Source organism: Ammospiza caudacuta, chromosome 1 (assembly GCF_027887145.1).
Source record: "Ammospiza caudacuta isolate bAmmCau1 chromosome 1, bAmmCau1.pri, whole genome shotgun sequence".
Taxonomy (NCBI): Eukaryota; Metazoa; Chordata; class Aves; order Passeriformes; family Passerellidae; genus Ammospiza; species Ammospiza caudacuta.
The window spans coordinates 155,497-177,213 of NC_080593.1; the positions used below are offsets into that span (position 1 = coordinate 155,497).

The window sequence follows — 21,717 nt, forward strand, 5'->3', positions numbered from 1 at the left end:
ATGGGCTTTGGCTAAGGCTCATCTGAGCAACTGAGCATGGCAGGAGTGGAAGCGGCCTGGCTGCAGCACAGCACAGTGGTTTCTGTGCTCCTGTCCGCCAGCAGAGCACGGGCGCAGCAGGCTGGCAGCTCCCAGCTCCCAGCTGCCTTTGGGCACGGCAGGCTGGCAGCTCCCAGCTCCCAGCTCATAGGCACGAGCTGCCTTTGGGCACGGCAGGCTGGCAGCTCCCAGCTCCCAGCTCATAGGCACGAGCTGCCTTTGGGCACAGCAGGCTGGCAGCTCCCAGCTGCCTTTGGGCACAGCAGGCTGGCAGCTCCAAGCTGCCTTTGGGCACAGCAGGCTGGCAGCTCCAAGCTGCCTTTGGGCATGGCAGGCTGGCAGCTCCCAGCTCCCATGCACAAGCTGCCTTTGGGCACGGCAGGCTGGCAGCTCCCAGCTCCCAGCTCCAAGCTGCCTTTGGGCACGGCAGGCTGGCAGCTCCCACCTCCCATGCACAAGCTGCCTTTGGGCACGGCAGGCTGGCAGCTCCCAGCTCATAGGCACAAGCTGCCTTTGGGCACGGCAGGCTGGCAGCTCCCAGCTCCAAGCTGCCTTTGGGCACAGCAGGCTGGCAGCTCCCAGCTCCCAGCTCATAGGCACGAGCTGCCTTTGGGCACAGCAGGCTGGCAGCTCCAAGCTGCCTTTGGGCACAGCAGGCTGGCAGCTCCAAGCTGCCTTTGGGCACGGCAGGCTGGCAGCTCCCAGCTCCCATGCACAAGCTGCCTTTGGGCACGGCAGGCTGGCAGCTCCCAGCTCCCAGCTCCAAGCTGCCTTTGGGCACGGCAGGCTGGCAGCTCCCACCTCCCATGCACAAGCTGCCTTTGGGCACGGCAGGCTGGCAGCTCCCAGCTCCCAGCTCCAAGCTGCCTTTGGGCACGGCAGGCTGGCAGCTCCCACCTCCCATGCACAAGCTGCCTTTGGGCACGGCAGGCTGGCAGCTCCCAGCTCATAGGCACAAGCTGCCTTTGGGCACGGCAGGCTGGCAGCTCCCAGCTCCCAGCTCATAGGCACGAGCTGCCTTTGGGCACAGCAGGCTGGCAGCTCCCAGCTGCCTTTGGGCACAGCAGGCTGGCAGCTCCAAGCTGCCTTTGGGCACAGCAGGCTGGCAGCTCCAAGCTGCCTTTGGGCACGGCAGGCTGGCAGCTCCCAGCTCCCATGCACAAGCTGCCTTTGGGCACAGCAGGCTGGCAGCTCCCAGCTCATAGGCACAAGCTGCCTTTGGGCACGGCAGGCTGGCAGCTCCCAGCTCCAAGCTGCCTTTGGGCACGGCAGGCTGGCAGCTCCCAGCTCCCAGCTCCAAGCTGCCTTTGGGCACAGCAGGCTGGCAGCTCCCAAATTCCAGCTCAGAGGCACAATCTGCCTTTGGCTGGGGTCACCCAGCGCATGGCAGCTGTCCCCACAGAAAGCACCTCTGAGCCACCAGGCACACGAGTGCTGCCACAAGCTACTTGTTAAATCAGCTTCAAAACGTGCACAAGAGGCTCAGTTGAATCATTCTGGCATTCAGTGCTTTTCAAAACAGAGTTTACTTTGGAGAACTTCCAGGAGAGGGATGTGTTTGTGCAGGGCCATGAACTGTCAGAGGGAGAAGAGCTGAGTGTTGTACTTTGTGTCACATTCTCTGTTACACACCACAGTCCTTCCCATCCTCGGGCTCCCTAGTTTCTGGTGCCTGAGAGTGCAAGGAGATTCAGTTAAGAACAATGTCGTCTCTGACCTTGACAGTCTGCAGATGAAGCCAGCGGATGGAAATAGAAGGAGCACAGTGGAATGGAGAACACCAGTCATCCCGACAGGCATGCCAGCTGTCTGGCTACCCTTGTTTGGAACAGCCACTGAATTCCTACCCTCTGCACCCATCCTCGACACCTGCTTTCAGATCAATTTATACTCTGCCTGCAACTTGAAACCATAAAAATAACACACTTGTGGGAGATTTCGACTACCTTATTGTCTCTTGGGCAGTAACTATGCTTCCTTCTTTAAAGAGATTCCCCAGTGTTCTGATACATAGATCAGAATACACAGCCCAGCTGGTATATACACGTATGATACAGCAACACTAAATGCTAACTATACATATTATGCCAAATAATAATACAGAAATATCTGCTAAGGTTATAGAGAGAAAGGCTTTCTAAATTGTTATTGTAAGTCTGAGATACCATGAAAATTAAAACATTATTTCTTTAAATACTTTTAGTTCAGATCTTGGACATTAATCTCCAGTAGGGTATTCACCTAATCTAAACAAGAATGAAACAAACCTAAAAAATTAGTGAAAAGTTTATGTAATGGAAAGTTAATCACTAATATTGCAATAATAAGAAATACAGGGAGCTAAGAAATATTCCAACACAAAAAATCTTGTTGTATTTCTGTTCTTCAGAAAAGTCTGTCTATCACATAACTTACTCCTTTTCTGCTACTCTTTTTTCTGTCTATCACATAACTTACTCCTTTTCTGCTACATTTGATCTTTAGCAACTCTTCTACTTGGCTGATTTTATTTTAACAGTTACTAATTTTTTCTTATCTTCTGTTTCTCCACCTCCTTATATTCGAGTCAAACCTTCCTCTCCCCAGTTCAAGCTGCTGCTGTTGCACATCACAAAACTGCAATTCTGTCTCTTCTGAACTTTGCAAATATTTTTTTTTTTCACTCTGATTAAATCCTCTTGGAATGCCACAGGCAAAAATTTGCTCTGAAATTGTCTATTTGCAGTACAGATACTGCATATAGATCAGGGCCCAATTCTGCATCCCTCTGCATCCCATCAGCCTTGTGCATTTGCTGATTTTACCCTGCCCTGCGTCCACTTTGCCATGCAACCCCAGGATGCCTTTTCTCTTCCACAGTGCTGCAAGGAGTCAACAGCTCCTTGTAAGAAATTATTTAATCAAAATCAGTTCCAGACCTGCATCTCTCTCCTGTTATGGTCTTATTGTAAGGCTTATGATCTTCCCTTACACTTCAACTCCATTTGTCTATCAAAAAGAAAAAAATCTCTTGCCTGCCTGCAGAAACAAAAGGTCTCTGACATTTCAAACCAGACAAAGCCCTGAAGAACACCCCCAGAAAATTACTGTTCTGTCTGGCAGCTGGTGAAGAATGGATGACATACAACTCCAATAACTAATATTTCAGTTCCTGATCCTGTTGCAGTCTCCCTGTAGCAAAGCATCTGAGGGAGCAGGAACATGTGAAATGCTTTCTCTGCCATTTGCCTGTGGCTGGAGGGCACAGGGCCCTCAGTCCCTATCTTCAGACTGATGAAGCTGTGACACATTCTCCTGATTCCTGCAGCAACGGTGCCGTATCTGCTCCCAGGCTGACAGCCTCCTCTGCCTCCTCCAGAAAGCTTCTGAACACCCGCATGTTGGAGATGCTCTCTCTGGTCCCTTTTCACCCTGACCATGCACTGGATTCAGGGTAGCTGACACCCCACAGGACGGGAGTGCTGATGGCTGCAGCCTTTCGGACCCTTCAGCAAGGGCAGGCTGGGGGTGAGGAGGAAGAGCTGCCCTTCAGCCCTTCAGCCCCTCAGTGTGTGGCTGGAGCACACAGAGCTCCCTCTGGGGATGGACAGAGCACAAGCTGAGAGCCTGCAGACCAGAGTTAGGATCAGAGTTCTCAGGTGGACCAGCATGTGGTGCCATGGTAGGTGTCTGCTGCACACCACCTGCTGAGGGAGAAATAGTGAGACCACAGACAGCAGGAAAAATCCCCATGTCCACAGCCTCTGGTCTTCCTGGAAGACTTCAACCACCCCAGTGTCTGCTGAGGGCATAGCAGAGCATGGCACAATCAATCCATGAGGCTTCTGGTCACACTGACCATAAACTCCTAACATGGGCAAGTGAGGAGCAGACACAGAGAGGTCTTCTGCTGGGCATGGAAGAACTGGTTGGGAATGTGAAGGTCAGAGCAGCCTTGGCTAGACCATGAGATGGTATTTCAGGAACATGAGAGGATGGACCAGGGTAGAAAGCAATCAATGAATTGGAAGGAAGAGAGTTCCAGGAGATCTGGTGGATTTTCAAAGATCCTCCAAATTCAAGACTGGTTCATCCCACAGGCAGGAAATGAATCAAAAGCAGCAGGAAGCCTGCATGCATGAACAAGGAGCTCCTGACTGAGCTGAAGCATTGCAAGAGGCAGAGGCAGGGACAGATGACCCAGGAGGAATACAGAGACGGTGTCCAAGCATGCAGGGATGCCATCAAGATAACAAAAGCCCACCTGGAGTTGAATCTAGGGAGGAACATGAAGGGAGGACAGAAAGGTTTTTACAAATATTTCAGCAGTCAAAGACAGATATGTGAGAATGTAGCCTTATGTGGGAGGGGATTTGCTGAGAATGAACACAGAATAAGTTGAAGTATCTCTTTGCATCTTTCTTTATTGGCAAGATTGGCTGTCAGGAATTCCAGGCTCCTAAGACCAGTCTGGAGCAAGGAAGACTTGATGTCAATGAAGGAAGACAAGATTAGGGAATGTTTGAACCAGGTGGACATACACAACAGGTGAACAGGTTTTTACTTAGAAAAGATTGCCCCAAGAGCAAGTTCGCTCCATCACTGTAGATATTCAGAAGATCACTGAACTTGGTAGTCAGCAAATTGCTCAAGCTGACCCAGCTCTGAGATAGGAGGTTGGAGCACACAATCTCAAGAGGTCCTTTTAAACTTCAACCATTCTGTGATTTTATGATTCTACTCAGGAAAGAGTTAAGCATGACAAGCAACTCAATCAACTTGGCCAATCAACATGTGGTGAATTTGTATGAGGAACCACAGCCTGGAGACTGGAGCTGAAACAAGGCAAGGACAAAACACCTGGAGTGCCTTTACCTGCAAGCATATATGCTAGTCCAGCAGCAGCGATTGAAAGTGGCTTTTGCCTTAAAAGGTACGTATTAGGGAGCAAAACAGTATGCTAATGAAGGTAAGTAATGCATTTCTGTTTTGCTATCCTTTAATGCAGGACTAGAAGGAAGCTACTGGAATGAAAAGCAGGCTGTTGATGAAAAAAACTAAACACTGCTTAGTAATACCTACACACAATACATAGAAATGCATTCAAAATGCTGCTTCTAAAATAGTTTTCTCAGTTGACCACTTTGAAATTATCACTGTTCCAGTGATAATTCAGTGCTTTTCAAAACAGAGTTTACTTTGGAGAACTTCCAGGAGAGGGATGTGTTTGTGCAGGGCCATGAACTGTCAGAGGGAGAAGAGCTGAGTGTTGTACTTTGTGTCACATTCTCTGTCACATGCCACAGTCCTTCCCATTCTTGGGCTCCCTAGTTTCTGGTGCCTGAGAGTGCAAGGAGGTTCAGCTAAGAACAATGTCGTCTCTGACCTTGACAGTCTGCAGATGAAGCCAGCCACTGTTCCATTAGTGCTTCTGCATCCCATGCCTCATATTTAAAAAAGATGAAAACATCAAACCACGCTTCAATCCTACTTCTGGTGCCAAATATGAGTTGGCTCCCTTAGAAAAGAATCACAGTGGGTTTAGAAGAAGTGGTGCCTGTTATACATAATGTGCTTACTTTATTAGCAGTTCTTATGTGGTGGATCCAGTGCAGATAGGCCTGTCAGTGTCTCTGCACAATTCTACTTTCAGACACCAGAAAGGGCTGCTGAGATGCAGACTCTTTGCATATACGTTGTTTTGTGTTTTTTCAGATCTGTCTGTGCACGGCTTTGAAAGAATCAACATCAAACACTCTCTGATGCCTCTCTGGATAGCAAAAATCACACTTTCCTTATGGGGAGCTGCAAAGAGCTCTTTAATGCTGGCAATTAGCAAGGAACTCCCCAGATGAAACAATACTGCGCAATTCATCAGTTTTACACAGGGAGCAGGAACACTTGCAGTTCACTCCTCCCGGTCAGCTGCAGGATCAGAGCACCTGAATGCGCCCACAGCCTCTGCTCCAGGGAGGAGCAACACGAGCTGGGCGCCTGCGCTGAGGACTCTGCACAGCCCTCCTGAGCACCCCTCCGTCCGTTGCCATGGCAACAGATGGATGCCTTCCTGTTGCCAAGGAGACAGCCACTGCTCTTGGAGACTGTGCCCAAAGCATTTCAGCATCTTTTAGATCATAGGGAGTTTTACACAGCCATAATCACCTCCCCCAGTTAAGCACATCAATCATTCTTCCATTCCTGTTTTCAGAATATGTTTTAAGCGATTTGCTATAATATGTCAGATTATCCCTAATATCTGGTTTTGATATCAACACTTAAAATGACATTGTCAACCTACACACCTCTGCATGCCTGTCTTTTCTCCTGCTGTCCTGCTGCTCTTTCAATCCACTCTCACTGATCTAATGTGCAATAAAACTGATCCCTTCCTCTCCACAGGCTTCCTGTGGTCTAGAACTGCACTTCCAGGAAAGCTGCCTGGCCAATGGCAGCATGCATCTCTGCTCTGTCTTTGCCACCAGTTTTAGCCAGCACACGTCTGTAAAATCAGCCGGCTCTGTGCGCCGGGGGCCCCCGGCAGCAGCGGCAGCAGCAGCAGCAGCAGCAGCGGCAGCAGCGGCAGCAGCAGCAGCAGCAGCAGCAGCAGCAGCAGCAGCGGCAGCAGCGGCAGCAGCGGCAGCGGCAGCACCAGCAGCGGCAGCGGCAGCACAGGGCAGAGGCTGCCAGCCGGGGCGGGAGCAGCGCCCGCCGCAGGCTCAGCTCGGACACGGTCCTGGCAGGTCCGTACAGCCCGGCTCAGCCCGGCTCAGCTCGGACACGGTCCTGGCAGGTCCGTACAGCCCGGCTCAGCCCGGCTCAGCTCGGACACGGTCCTGGCAGGTCCGCACTGCCCCGCTGCGGCCGCCTTGGCCAGCTCACCGGGGGGAGCTCCTGCAGCACGGGACCTGCGTGGAGGTGGCACTGCATTGCAGCCATGCAGGAGGAGCAAGGCAGTTCCCTGGGCTGCAGGATGCACTGCTGGTGCCACCCAATCCCGTTTCACATTCTCTCTCCTCCCTCACCCAAGCCTTTTCCCCATCCTTCTGAAAAGACTGCACTGATAGTTAAGATTTGCGACTTGAGGAGGAGTGTCAGCCAAAACAGGGACCTCCTGCTCCACATCCCTGATGTGGGAAGGAGACCCTGCTGGGATCTGAGCTCAAGGATCAGTGCTCAGCTTGCCTCATAATGGGGAAGTCTGGTGGCTTAGCGTTCCTGGCAGCAGAGGGACCCCTCTTCCACCCCTATGCCTCAATTTACTGACTGAAGGTACTGCAGTGCCCCGAGAGCGAAGGGGAACATGCTGCACTCACTTAATCACAGAGTACAAGTACAGAACCATTTAGGTTGGAAAAGACCTTCAAGATCATCAAATACAACACACTCCAGCACTGCCAAGTCCACCACTAAGCCATGTCCACAAGTGTCATGTCTATATGTCGTTTATCTTCCCTCCAGGAACGGCAACCCCGATACTTCCTTGAGAAGCCTGTGTTGGGCTTCAGAACCCTTTCACTAAATAAGTATTTCCCAACAACTTGAACCCATTCTCCAGGCTAAGCCCCTTCCCAGCTCCCTCAGCCCCTCCTAGGGCTCCAGTCCCATCCCAGCTCCATTCCCTGGACAGGCTCCATTCCCCTCCCAGCTCCCTCAGCCCCTCCTGGGGCTCCATTCCCCTCCCAGCCCCGCTCCCTGGGCACACTCCAGCCCCTCCATGTCCTTGTCTCGAGGGCCCAGAGCTGCCCCCAGCACTGAAGGTGGCTCAGCAGGGCCAGCACAGGCACCAGCCCTGCCCTGGGGCTGTGCCCACACCCTGCAGGTACAAGCCAGGTGCCATTGGCTCCTGCCCACCTGGGGCCATCCGGGCTTGCCTTCAACTGAAAAAAAACCCCAACACCCAGAATACTTTGTGCTAGCTTTACGCCTGTTGCTTCATAATTTCATCACATGCCTGTATCTTCTATAAATTCTAAGTCCATTTGTGCTTTACCTTTCCTCAGTTGTGGCTGATGATCTCTAGCACTTGTACCTTCATATTTCACTTCTCTAAAGAATTCTCACATGCCTCCTCTGATGGAAATCTCTCCACCTCTCAGTGATTAGTGATCCTAATCACTTTTTGTGGAATTCCTCTTGTTCTACTAGTCACTGCATCTTAAGGGATGCGAAACTCCATTTTCTCTTCACAACACAGGAGAGGCACAGATTTATACAATATTACAACAGTAACTTCAGCTTTGTTAATTCATTTCCTGTAATATCTAACATCAAAGTTTCCATTTTAATCGCTACTGTAAGCTCGGGTTTACAGAGAACTCTCCATAAAGATACCAAGATTTCTTTCCTGAGCTGAAAGAGATCATTTTAGCAATGATGTGGCTACATTAGCAGGTTTATTTTCTTTATGCACTTTACATATAAATTTATTCTGCCATATTATCATCCAGTTTTGAAACACTCTTCCCTAATCCTAAGAGACAGATTTAGGTTCTGCTGCACCAAATAATGTTGCATTATCATCTAATTTTGTTGCTTCATTACTTAGACTTTGGAAATCATTCATCATACACTGAGCACCAATGGGGAACCAAAAAAGCACAGAAACACAACATTTATTCATCCTTCTTCAGCCACTACCATCAGCAGCTCCTGGTGTCCCAGGGATTGCTGTCATCCATCTGAGATCTCTTGAAAGCCATGCCTGCAGTTTCCTAAAGGCTCATCAGTCAGTGCAGCTCTGCTCTTGGGCTTTGTCGCCATTATCCCTCGACTAACAGCCTAACAGGGTCTCTCTTTTTCCGTAGCACTTTCCCATTTACTTATTATCCGCTTTGCATGGAGAACCTCCTTGACTGCCTGACCTTAAAGAGGAAGAGGTGTTGGGGCTCATTTGTGTCCTTTTTTGAGGACAAATGGTTGGGTGAGTTAGCCCTCACCGAACCCTCACCTTGCAGCACCCTTACATTCCTGGCAAAATCCAGCAGAAGTGCCAGTGGCTGCCCTGGGGAAGGACAGCCCCAGGCACCAGGACGTGCCCAGGAGCAGTTTGTCAGACAAAGACCCCAGGGGAAGGCGCAGGGCACCTGGGCTGCCCTGGCCACAGCGCCAGGAGGGGATCCTGCCCCTCACTGCAGCACCACAGCTGAGTGCTGTGCCCAGCCAGAGAGACACGGACGCACTGGGGAGGGCACAGAGCAGCCCTGAACCTGACAAAGGGACTGGAGCATCTCTCCTGTGAGGAAAGGCCACGAGTGCTGGCACTGCTCAGTCTGGAGAAGGCTCGTTAACGGATATAAATTCCTGATGGGACCATGCAAAGGGGATGCATCCATGCTCCTTTCGGTGTGCCCAGTGACAGGATCTGATGCCACAGGCACAAACTGAAGCACAAGAGGTTCCCTTGGCACACCAACAAATAGTGTTTTACGGTGGGGGTGACAGGTTGCCCAGACAGGTTGCAGAGTCTCCCAGCTTGGAGATATTGAAAGGCTGTCTGGACATGGTCCTGGGCAACCAGTTCTGCTTGATGACCTCCAGAGAGCCCTTCCAACCTCAACCATTGTATGAGTCACTGCTTTTTCTTACTGTTTACAAGGAGTTTTCTTTATTGACTATCTATTTCCCTTGTTAGCTTTTATATTCTTTGGAAACCTGGCTGAGAGCCATTTTCAAAACACTGAAATGCAATATGCTGACAAGCCCACTTTTATTCACATGACCTATAAAAGAATTCTAATCCTAATAAAACAGGGACACAATGGAGAACAGAATAGGAACATAACAGACCCATGGGGCACATGTGTTTGTCTCTACAGAACACACGGTGACTCCTTACCTGCAGTGCCACACTTACACATCAAGTCTTCAAACAAAAACCAGGACTCCACTAATTACAACTTTGTGTGCAATTTACATTGTTACAGATATTAACAGGTGAGGATGGCTGCAGCACTTGACAGAAGCATTCAGTCAGAAAATAAAATTTGACGGAGTTATGAAGAGCTGGACAGAAGACATTACAGAACACAGTATCAGTCAGTACTGGCTTTTTATCACACTGCAGCCAGTGCTGGCCACAACTCTAAAAGCATCCAGCAGAATTATAACCATGCAGATATAGAAAGACTACATACAAAGTAATCCTCTTATGGAGAGGAGCTGAGGCAGAGTGCCCGTTTATATTGCAGAGGAGGGGGAAAATATAAAGAATAAAAATTGTCACTGTGATGAAAGGAGCACATTATCTTGTAACAAAAGAACTTGAGGATCACCAACAAAAATGGAGGACTAAGTTCAAAATGAATTAAATGTTTTCCATGTAAGATAGGCAGCCTGGGGCACTAACTGACGTAGGACTTGCCAAGAGACACTGAAGATGCAAAAAACAGTAAGTAGGTAAGAAGCATCCAGTTTTCTCAAATTTGTAAACCACTTGGCAAAGCCTGTATGTGCCAAATGTCCATAAGACACACGCCACCATTTACTTCAGAGGATGGTGGAGACTGAAAGCACCAGACAGTCCAGAGCAAAGCTATGACAGCAGATTCTTCTCAGGTGCCCTGGCTGGTCTGTGCACATCCCAGGGAGATCTAGGCATGGATCTAGATCTGTGCTGCTCTTAGCAGTCCACACTGGTTCACTTCCTTACTAAGATAGGTCTGGACTACCAAGCACGAAAGTGGCACAAGAATTACTTACAAACCACATACAGATACCGTTGGACTAGAGACTTTGGTTCATACAAGAATGTAAAGTATTAAGAGAACGAACAGAGGGGCACAGACAGCAGGCATGGGGGGATTATTCCTGTTTGCACTTGTCAGACCTCACCTGTGGCCCACAGTACAAGACAAACATGGACCTGTTGGAGCAAGCCCAGAGGAGGCCACAGGGGTGCTCTGAGGGCTGAAGCCCCTCTGCTCTGGAGATGGGCTGAGAGAGACAAGAGAGAAGAAGAGGCTCCAGAGAGATTTTCTTGTGGCCTTCCAGTACTTAAAGGGGGCTTGTAGAAAGAGAGAGAGAGACCTTTTACCTTTTACCAAGGCCTGTAAGACAGGACAAGGGACAACACTTTTAAACTGCTGTTCTAAAGAGGGCAATTTTAGATTAGACCTAAGGAAGACATCTTTTACAATGAGGGAGGTAAATGTTGGAACACAGCTAGGTGATCTGTGCAGGTCCCTTCCAACCCGTACCATTCTATCCCACAGTGAATGAGCTTTGCACTTTCTCCTGCAACTGCTAAGATTGGCTCCTGTCCACACTGAGTGATCAAACTGCCAGCCCATTCAATTACTGTGTGGTTACCCCTATGATCTCAAGGAACAAACAAGAATAAAACCTCTCAAGTAACCTTCCACTGTGTCCTCTCTCTATCATGAAAATGGAAAGCTTAAAAATCTGCAATTAACATTTTAAAATCATTCCTCACTGGTCTCACAGCTGCAAACACAGCTCTTCTGTTCCATGTAGACACCACCTTTTAACTGGAAATTCTGCCATTGCCATGAATCATAGTATTTGCCAGGGGAAAATTACTTGTTTAATTCTTTAAATTAATACATTTATAAATTTTCAATATCATACTTTGTTGAGCCTTGCAATTTCACCAAGCGAAGTCAAATTTCTTTCACATCATAGACTCATAGAACATTAAGGGGTTGGAGTGGGCTAACAGATGATCCAGTCCCAAGCCCTCTGCCCTGGGCAGGGACAGCTCCCCTGGCCGAGGTCACCCCAGGCCTGACCCAGCTGGCTCTGAGCCCTGCCAGGGGCACCCACAGCCCTCGTGGGCAGCGTGCCAGCGTCCAACTGCCTTCACAGGAAACGTTTCCTCCCAAAATCTAACCTGAATTTCCCCTCTTTCAGTCTGTCCCCATTACTCCTTTTCCTGTTACAGCAGTCACTGACAAAGATCCCTCTCCAGCTCCCCTGCAGCCCTGCAGACACTTCCACACAACCTTCCTTCTCCAGACCGAACAGCCCCAGCTTTCTCCACAGGGGAGAAAGGGAGCCTGTCTCCAGAGGGGAGCAGCCCATCAAAAGCATACTTGCAAATCAAAGGCCACATGCTGAAAAGGTAAGTTTACATGATTTCCCACTTCAATGCAATAGCTGTGCATATTGCACCTGTAAATATAAAATATATATAACTGGTAAATTGTGTTTTCTTCTCTGCATTTAGGATCTTGAAAGGAGCTGAACTACCTTTAAACAAGTAATTTTAAGAAATTTATTCACAGGCAGAGAGTAAGTGTGCCAAATTTGGGGGTAAAAAGGTAAAAAATACTATGTTGAATAGAATCTTACACTGACATTCTTGGAGCAGGCAAATTCTTCAGTCTAGCTAAGGCCTTCAAGCTAGCTAAGGCTAGTTCTGTTCAGGGAGAAATGCTTCTATCCCTTGCTTTGGGCATTGTTCCAACCAGTACAGAAAACAGAGAAGGCTGCAGGACTCTAAGAGGCCAGAAGGGAAAGGATAGGAAGTTTGTCTCTCAAACTCTGAAACCTGAGAATGCAGAGCTTTTAAAAAAAATTAAAGGAAGACTAAAACAGCTTTCTATAAAATTCATGAGGTTCTTGTCCACAAAGTTGCCAGTACAGAAATGACAGTGTCATTGTCACTTCCACATCTACTCAGTGAATATTGGAAACAACTGACAAGGGCACCTCAGGCTGTCAATTCACACCTCACTTGATGACCTCAAGGAACATTCCAGAACAAGACCTATTAGCCAGTGTTTGCATTATGAAAACACTGTGGAGAGTGTGCACAGTGCAACCTTGTGAGCTAGATATAAAGGCACATAAATTGTAGATACCTGCTTGGTTCCATGTATCCAGGACATTTCTATATAAATGCAAAACCTGGATAACTCCCCTGGTATAACACCCGAACTCCTATTCCTTTACAGTTTAAATTAAGAACCACTCAATTCCTCCAGCTGCATCTTTCCAGAAAACATAAGCTTCTGGAATGCTGTTCAATCCAAGGAGACACCACCAAATTCTAGGTGTCAGCCCAAGCACTCTGCTTGGAAACTACAGTGGCAGCACTGGGCAAGGAGATGGTGCTGGGTGATAAAGAGAACAGAATGTTAACATTAACATCTTCATCAAAAAACTGAAGGAGTTTTCATACATAAGCCCTTCCAATTCCAGTGAGAATTGTTATACCCTAGGCTGTTTATTTCCAAAGCAAAACAGTATGCATTTCTTCTACCACAGCATTTCCACTACCAGTGAGGTGACCTGTGTAGGCTGTGAAAGGTGAGAAGTCACCAATGCAGGAGTGGCAAAAACAAAAGTCTCCTGCAGCCTTGCTGTGCACTGGCTGGGAAAACAGACAGGTAGCTACAGGTGGATATTCACAGTGGAAGCAACAAGAAGAATGTAAGTAATGGTAGAAAATGAGGATGTGAGTGGCAGATTTGGGCACCTTATCATGGAGATGACCAGTGCCCATCCAGCAACAGCAGGTACTGAAGAAGTCCTCCTAGCTGGGAAGAGCTAATTTAAACCTGCACTGAGAAGCATGGGAACCCCACAGATCAATAACCCAAGAACTAATCATGTTTATTTGTGGCAAATGGAGTAATGAATTACCACAAAGAATTCCTGCTACTCCTCCCCCTCCTCCTCATAGCAACTGCATCCTCCAATGTCACTTCCTCCGAGCCAGTCCACTCTGCCAGACCAGCATCTTCCTGCCAACACCAGCACAAACTATCACACGAGTAATTGGCTATTCAAATGACCAGTTTATGGCAGCAGCAGCAAGCTGGCGTCTTAGCATTTATTTCACAACACAGTATTTCCCATATGCCCAAAGGCAAACATTTTCCATCCCCAGTCCAAAGCACAGACACGTCCTTCCTGACTAAAACAGGTCACTTTTCAAAGAGCTAAAACCTACCTGTATCGGACAGGGCAGCTCAACACCTGGAGTCACATCTGTGTACACCAAGAGGAAGCAAGAAACTTATCCTGTGGATGAAGCAGGAGACCAGATATTATGTCATGATGAATTAGCAGGAGATGTTCTCATTGACCTTAAGCAGGAACAGCTCTAAGACAGCAGGCTGAGGATGCATTTGGATCCAGCTCTGAAAAGAGAAAGTACATACTGTGTGAGAGGGAAATAACATACAATAAAAATAACATTCCCTAGAACAGCATAAACCCATGTGACACTTCATAAGCAGCACAACTTGCGGAAAAAGAGAGGGGGGAGAAGAGCAAGAAAGAGAGGATGAGACTGACATAGCAGTTTGGGACTTGTCTGGAGATTGTGCACATAGGTGCATGGCCAGGCTGCCAGGACAACAGTTCTGCCCAGGCACTGGCCCATCCACGTAGGCTCTTCAGTTTCCCCACAGGACCCACCTTGTATTTGTGGAGTCTGGAAAGAACACAAAGGTTACAGCTTGCCTATAACCCATCAGCCTATTGAGCAGGCTCTGGTAAGAACCACGGGGTGGGTAGGATTGCAGTGGACCCCTGGAATTTGCCTGTCCCAGGAAGCAAGGGTATTGTCTCACACAGAGGTTCTCAACCTTGGGAAAGCAGGCCAGTCTAAGAACATTAACCAAGTCAGTTTGCTTTCATCCTTAAAAAAACCAATTCCCTAAAGAACTAAAAATCCACTCCTACCAGAACACTCCACCATTTTATCAGGCACCATTAGCTGCCCAAGTAGGTTAAGGAGAGTGTGGCACACTGGAATAATTAATGATCCTACAGATTTAGGGCATAGTCAGGCAGCTTCAGTGTCTGCATGCTATGACAGCTCCCAAAGAAGACAAACCAGGCTAAGAAGGAACAGGGACCTGTTCCATGGGAAGAGCTGAGGCAGCTGCACCTGCACATACAAAGCCCTGCACAGCAGCTCCTGGCAGCTCTGTACTGTAGCTGATGAAGAAAAGCAGCATTAACAGCAGAACAGGTGTGAGCACCAGCGCACAAAGCATTCTCAAGCATAAGCTCACACCTAGACATGCAAATAGAAACCACTGCTCAAAGAAGGGATAGGAAAGAAAGGGAAGTATGGGCATTTTAGTGCCAGCCTGGGCAGTGCCAGGCAGCATGAGCAGAGTGGAGAACTCCACCAGGGACAGGACCAGGGCTCTGGATCTAGCGGTGTCAAGAAAAGGGAAGAACAAAGGGAAAAAAGAAGATAACGGTAAATTCTGCTGAAACAGAGCTGTAGTCAAGGAAGGACAGAGCTGAGGCAGGCAGGGGCTGAGGCAAACACTGCAGTGCAAGTGAGAGGGGAGAGTGCAGGAGGTACAGAGAGGAACGTTACTGCAGTGCTGAGGAGAAGAGCGAAGGCTGAGCGTCCTCACCCTGCCTTAGGGGCAAGGCCAAGCTGCAAGTTCCTCCTCACAGAGAGCTCAGCTCGTTTGGTTGGTGGTGTCCCCGTGGAAAACAGCAGATTGTTCATTGCTCCTGAGACAACACCAAGGAACTGGTTATCTTCAGAAGCTGCAGGACTTCCTTGGATGGGTGGTAGGGTGAAGTCTCCAAGAAGGGCAGTGCTGACGGCACCAGGCAAGGATAGTTAGTGCACACTCTCCCAGATCATGCTAACTGGCGAATGACGTTGCTTGTTCCTCAGTCCCCCATTTCAATTCTACCTCAGTTTCTCCCTGCAGCAACTTGCACACAGGGATCTTCCACAGGCCATGGTGTTGGAGGGAACAGAGAAGAGTTCAGGGTTCAGGGAACAGGAGGGAGGGAAGGAGCAGCAATCTCCAGCAGCAAACTCCTGGTGCCAAAGTGAGATGGTTTGCATGTGTGGGAAGTCAGGAGATATTCCAGAAGGCCACGCAGAGCATCAGTCTCCCACAGACAAAAATGTGTTAGTCCTGAGAGAGTATCTTGGACCATGTATCTCCCTCTGAAGAAAGAACTGAGAGGCATCTTAGAGGCAGCAAATCAAATACTCTCTCTCAAAAGCTGCCATCTCCTGTGTGAAGGCTGGTTGTTGCTGGAGCACCAGAGACAGCAGTCAGTTAGATGCAGGGCAGCGCTGGGCTGTCACCAGGGACAGGGTGTTAAGAAGAGGACCCTTCTCTCCAGAGGATGGATGGACCATGTCAGGGCAGGATGGACAAATCCAGAAGAGTGATGGTGTCTCCCTCGGTAAAGGAGACCCTCCCGAGGGGGCCTGCAGCCCACGTTCGGGAGCGGTGAACGAGCACCGGGCTCCCCCTTCCTGCCTGCCTCCGAGCGCGCCGAGCTCCTGCCAGGAGGCGAAGCCGGGGGCTCGGCAGGGGCCGGCGGGGCCGCACCGCCCAAAGCCGAGTCCGCGGGCGAGGTCAGAGAGCGCGGCAGGGCCAGGCTGCTCCGGCCGCGGCTCCACGAGCGAGCGCCGGCGGAGGAAGGCGGCACCGGAGGGCGGCACCGGCGGCGCAGGGTCCGCCCGGACTCACCAGGCTCCGAGCGGGCGAGCCCTGCGGACAGAGCCCGGGCAGGAGCAGCGGCGGCGCTGTCCGGGGTCCGTGCCCGGCCCTGGGGCACCGGAGGCGGGGGCGCCCCGCAGCTGCCCGGGGCCGGGCCGGGGCAGGGGCCCGAGGGGCGCTCACCGTCCCGTCCATGCTCCGCTCCCGCCGCGGCCGTCCGCGTGCGGAGCGCCTGCGCGGCGCTGCGGAGAGCGGCCAGGGACCGTCGGTAAAGTGCGTCGCGCCCGCCGCGCCGGGGCTGAGGGTCGCGCACCGGGAGCCCGGCGCCGACCGCGCCGCCGCGGCGGGAGGGCGGCGCAGCCGCGGCCCCTGCCCCGCTCCCAGCCCCGCGGGGGCGGCGCGGCACGGAGCTCCTCCCGGGGACAAGTGGGTGCGGCGCCCACGCCCTCCCAGCCCCGCGGGCCGCTCCGGCTCTGCCGCCTCGACGGAGCTCGAGAGAGGGACGGAGCGGCTTTAGGTGCGCCGCCGCCGGCGGCAGGATCCCCAGCCCCGCCGCCCCTGCTTCCGCCGCCACAGGCACCCCCTTCTCTCCCCAGCAGCGCCGGAGCCCCCTGACTGTGGGCGCCCCCAGCCCCGCACCCCGCGCCCCGCACTCACCGCCGCCCCCTGCCGCCCCCGCCGCCGCAGCCCCGGCGCTCTCGCAGCGCTCCGGCCGCCGCCGCAGCCTCCGCGCGCTCCCCAGCGCCGCCTGCCGGCCGCGCTCCGCATCACCCCCGGGCCGCGGGGCCCGACGCAGCGCCCCCGCCCCGCCCGGCCCAGCACGGCCCGGCCCCAGCACGGCCCGGAGCGCTTCCGACCGCTTCCGAGCGGGGCTCGCACCCACAGCGACCGTGCCGGGGTTCACCGGGAGGCAATGAGAATTCCAGTGGCGATGGGGACGGGAGCAGCAGAATGAGAGAGCAAATAGGCCAGGGGAGCTCCGAGGCACGTCCAGTCCTTCAAACTCAGAACCGGCCCAGAGCTGCGGTTCACCATCCGCACGCTTTGCCTTGTAGTCAGGAGCTGGTGGCTCCCGGGAAGGTGGAGATGAGCGTCCTGGGCCTGGCGGGCTACGGGTCTGAGGTGCGGTGTCAATTGTAACAGGAAAAGGAAAATTGCTTCTTAAACCCCCAGGGGGAGATCTCTGCGACGTGCACTTTGACAGAGCGATTAGAAGGAACCCTCAGTGTAACTTGCCAAAGCCCTGCAGCTCATGGGGATGAGGGAAGTTCGGACAGAATGAGCACTGACAATGAATGCTTTGGAGTAATGCTCCAAGGAGCTGTGAGGAAGCGGTGAAAGGGCTGAGCTCCACCTGCAAGGAGCCAAGCAAACCTGACAGCTTCACATGCTCAAAAACAGTGCAAGTCTAAAAGATGAAGTAAAATATTTTAAAGATCACAAGGTGGAATTAAGTCTTAGTGGGTGTTTTTAAGGAGGGACTGTACATATGCATTTGGATTTTCCACTACATTTTCTGTGTCATATTTTCAAGCTTTTTCCTATGGTTATATGTACCAGCAAAACACTGTTGCAAATGCAAAATGAGCTTCTGTGGTACCTGTCACCAGAAAATGGCCCCCTTTGAGACTCCATGAGCAATGGTTCAGCATGCATGCTGGGGAGATAAGGTGAGTGCCAAGTACATGCAGGGGACAGGGGGGCATGAAAGCATCTGGGATAGTGGGGTTCAGGCCAGACCCCTGGCTTGAGACCGAGCTGGCAGCTAGCACCTGCATATGCTCTGCTGTGCTGTACAGAATATTTCACAAGGCATGTGTGACAAGGCAATGCTCCAAGCCAAACAGAAGACAGCGAGCTCCTATGAAAGGAACTCTGTGCTGGGGAACGGAGGAGTATGGGCAAGAATACCTTGCTGTAGCTGGGGAAACGTGTTAATGAGAGCATCTTGTCCTCTCGCTGCTCATCTGACCAACAGCAATTCCAGAACTTCTGTGAAGCACTTTAGACCATCTGCAAGACCTGCGTTGCACTCTCCAGCATGCTGGGAATTGTCTCTGCAGCACTTTAGGGTGAAGCAGCTTGTGAGCTGTGCCTGAGTGGAGGACCTGCCCAGACAGAGCTGAACTGCTGCTCAGGTGTGAGCAGAGGGGAGGGCACCCTGGGCACAGCCCCCGAGGGAGATGGACTACTCGTCCAGGTCACATGGCAGAGGCACAGCATTTATATTCTGGTCTTGGAGAAGACTGATGAACACTCTGATTAGATACAATATCAGAGTTCACAGCATCTGGGTTTGGGTGTTTGTTTTTGGTTTTTTTTGTTTGTTTCATTTTGGTTTGTGGTTTTTTTTTTTTTTTTAACGTATTAATTTGGGATAGAGTAGCAGCTCTGTCACAGATGAAAAGGTGGAGAATCTATTTTTACCTGTTTCTTGAGGTTAAAAATGCAGCTGGGACCGAAGCTTCTTTGTTCGTTACATATACTACACATCCTTCTGTAGGATCAACACATTATTCCAACAGGGTATGTCAGCCAGTCTAAAACATGCAGTGGATGAAATTATCCTCACAACTGAAGACAAGGAAGAAAAATATCCATTGCTGTGGACCCCAAAGAAAATGAAGTATACACAAAAGTAAATACATGCAGTGCATGTTGGGAAAAGCAGAGACATCACATAAGGGTGTGCATTTCTTCAGGGCTACAGAATCAAACCTGACAATTATGGTAATTTATCTTCCTGGCCAGTACATGACCCCACTGCAGTACACAGTCTCAGTATCATGATCCCCACATAGGGCATGATTTCTGGCTGAAATAAAGTGCATCCTCTAAAAAAATCTAGTCTTTTGTAGCACAAGAGAAAAAATGGTGGCACAGAGTCAAATCATAAGCACACCTGACTGATTTGCCCTCTCCCTGACACTGTCTGCTTAGAAAAAAATCACTAAAACAGGGTAGACAAAGTGCTCCCTTCCTGGCAGCTCCCCTAATGCTTACAGATTTGTAATTCAGAGACCTGCTGTGCCAGAGGCTTTGGCTTTGGGTTATAACAGCCTTTGATAGATTTCTCTTTTGCAAATTTCATCTACTGTATAGTGACAGTCATGAAATTTATGGCCATGAAGGACTTACTCTACCCACTTATATTTGACAAGTAATTTCACACTAGCCTCCAATGATCTCTGTGACACAGACCAAGTAAACTGCAGCACATGGGAAAAGTTACCACTGTAATTCCACTAGCTACTCACTTTCAGCACTGAAAGCATGTGCCTGTTTTCCTTTGGAATTCAATCTGCTGCAGTCATGCCTTATCCCTGGACAACTAAAAACTGCTTTAGTATTCAGTGTTTTCTCTTTGTACATGTACTCACACACCCTGATCAGATCACTCACAAACCTTCTAAGAGTCCATAGACTCATAGGAAGCTTTGGGTTGGGAAGGACTTTCAAGGGCCCTCTAGGGACCCGGCCATGGACAGGGACATTTCCAACTCATAATCAGGTCACTCCACGTCCTGTCCAACCAGCCTCGGAGACCTCCATGGATGAGGTTCTTTGGGCAATCTACGCCAGCGCTTTCCAGCCTCATTTTAAAAATGGTCTCTTATCTAGTCTGCATCCACCCTCTTTTATTTTAAAATTAATTTAAAATTTTAAAATTAAACCTAGTTTAAAGTCATTACCCCTTGTCTTACAAGAGTTCTGCATCTCACATTGTAAAATACTTCTTACAATCTTGAAGTACGTTTTGTGAACCTCAAACATTCTTCTTTGTTCCCCAGAAGCCCTAAAAATAGGCTGTGTACTATATGCCACCAGGGCCCTTCTTGCTGTCTCACATCAACAGCATCTGTTTCCCCCAGATTGTCTACCTGTAAAGATCTGTTATGTCTTAAATCTATACTTTATAGGGCTGGGACAGAGCCTGGGTATTAGTGTCTGAAACAGAGGGTCCAAGAAAAATAATATACACTTAATATACACTTTAATACAGTCAATTTCTTTACAGACTTACCTTTTTTTAACATGGAGTCTCTCTGGAAGAGTGATACACCATCTTCCCCAAACGCTTAAGTTTGCATTTGACTGTTCTAAGATAAAAGTCTATATGAAGGGCCTTACTCGGCTATACACTCTTTTCACTATTATCCTCTCTTCATTACTTTTTTGCATATTTTTACGTATCTGCTGATTTTATTTGTAGAGATCGTACATTTGTTTCCAAATAATCAATTAAGTATAAAACAACTGGCTGGAGAACTGTCCCGCAGATAAAAACCAGAATCCCCAGCTTATGGATTGGGCAGTTTTCTGGCAGTATTTCCTGTCTTTCCCATGGAGCTGGATTGTAAAAAATAGAAAAATCAGCTTCCAGCTTCCCTCAGCTTTCTCCCAAGATACAAGATGCTCTTAAGAATTTTAAGTTTTGTGTAGCATTGCACCATCATCTGATATACCCTGAACACAGGTAGGGACTTACAACAACAAGTTGGCAACAACATTCCTGGCTTTTGGGTTACATCCATCAAATCTCACTATCCTGTTTTCCATGATTCTGTTTCTTCTCTAATGAGGACTCACTAACGATTCTTGCTTGCCCCATGTCATTTTAAATCCTTTCCTTTAGCAGCTTGTTTTACATCCCAGACATCCCCACCTGTCACATCCCCTACAGCTCTCAGTCAGCAATTCCTGACAGCCAGTTCCTGCATCTCTCCCAGGTTAATGCTCAGCTTGGTGACATGGCACCAGCTGTGTCCCAGTGCAGAAATCTGCTGCTTGCTTAGTTTCTTACAGCACCGTGTCCTCTGCCAGTGCTTCCAGATGTGTTATGGAGAACAATGATCCAAGGAATTCTTGAATATTACACTGCACTGAAATCTGCAATTACAAGCTCGGTATCCTTGTGACACTGGGAAGTTATTTTTCATGCACCAGAATCTCTTTTGCATTCAAGATGAGCACACCATCCCCAAGGTGAGCAGCACTGGAGTTTCCACTCTGTCCATCTGTGCTGTGGCACGTGATCCCACCTGGCAGTCGCTGCATCCCATTGAGAACATTAACCTCAGCACACACAGGCCCATGCTGCTCACAGGGCAAGTCAGACCTGGCTTTGCTGCACAAACCCCTTGCCCACAAGACAGTCTCAGCCAGCTCATCATACAGAAATGCCCGTGGGCAGCTCTTGGTCATGCCCAGCCATTCTGCCACTCACATGGCCTGGCTTTTGTCTAACAGTGAGGCAAGAAATTCTCATTCACACATCCTTTCTGTGTGACAGCAG

The 21,717-nt window shown here is 49.7% G+C and overlaps 1 protein-coding gene across 2 annotated transcripts in view; it reads right to left on the minus strand.

Annotated features, from left to right (window-relative positions):
* The window catches only part of SMARCD3 (SWI/SNF related, matrix associated, actin dependent regulator of chromatin, subfamily d, member 3), a 75,472-nt gene extending 58,372 nt beyond the window's left edge, over positions 1-17,100 (minus strand). The window contains exons 1-2 of one of the 2 annotated variants that reach the window (XM_058809334.1): positions 17,079-17,100; positions 13,934-14,123 (exon numbers count right to left, since the gene is read on the minus strand). The gene's annotated coding sequence lies outside the window, so the exon portion shown is untranslated. Of the gene's footprint in view, positions 1-13,933; positions 14,124-15,362; positions 15,426-17,078 lie in introns of those variants that run through there. The other variant, XM_058809341.1, reaches the window with a different exon arrangement.
* Between the last annotated feature and the right edge of the window lie 4,617 nt (positions 17,101-21,717).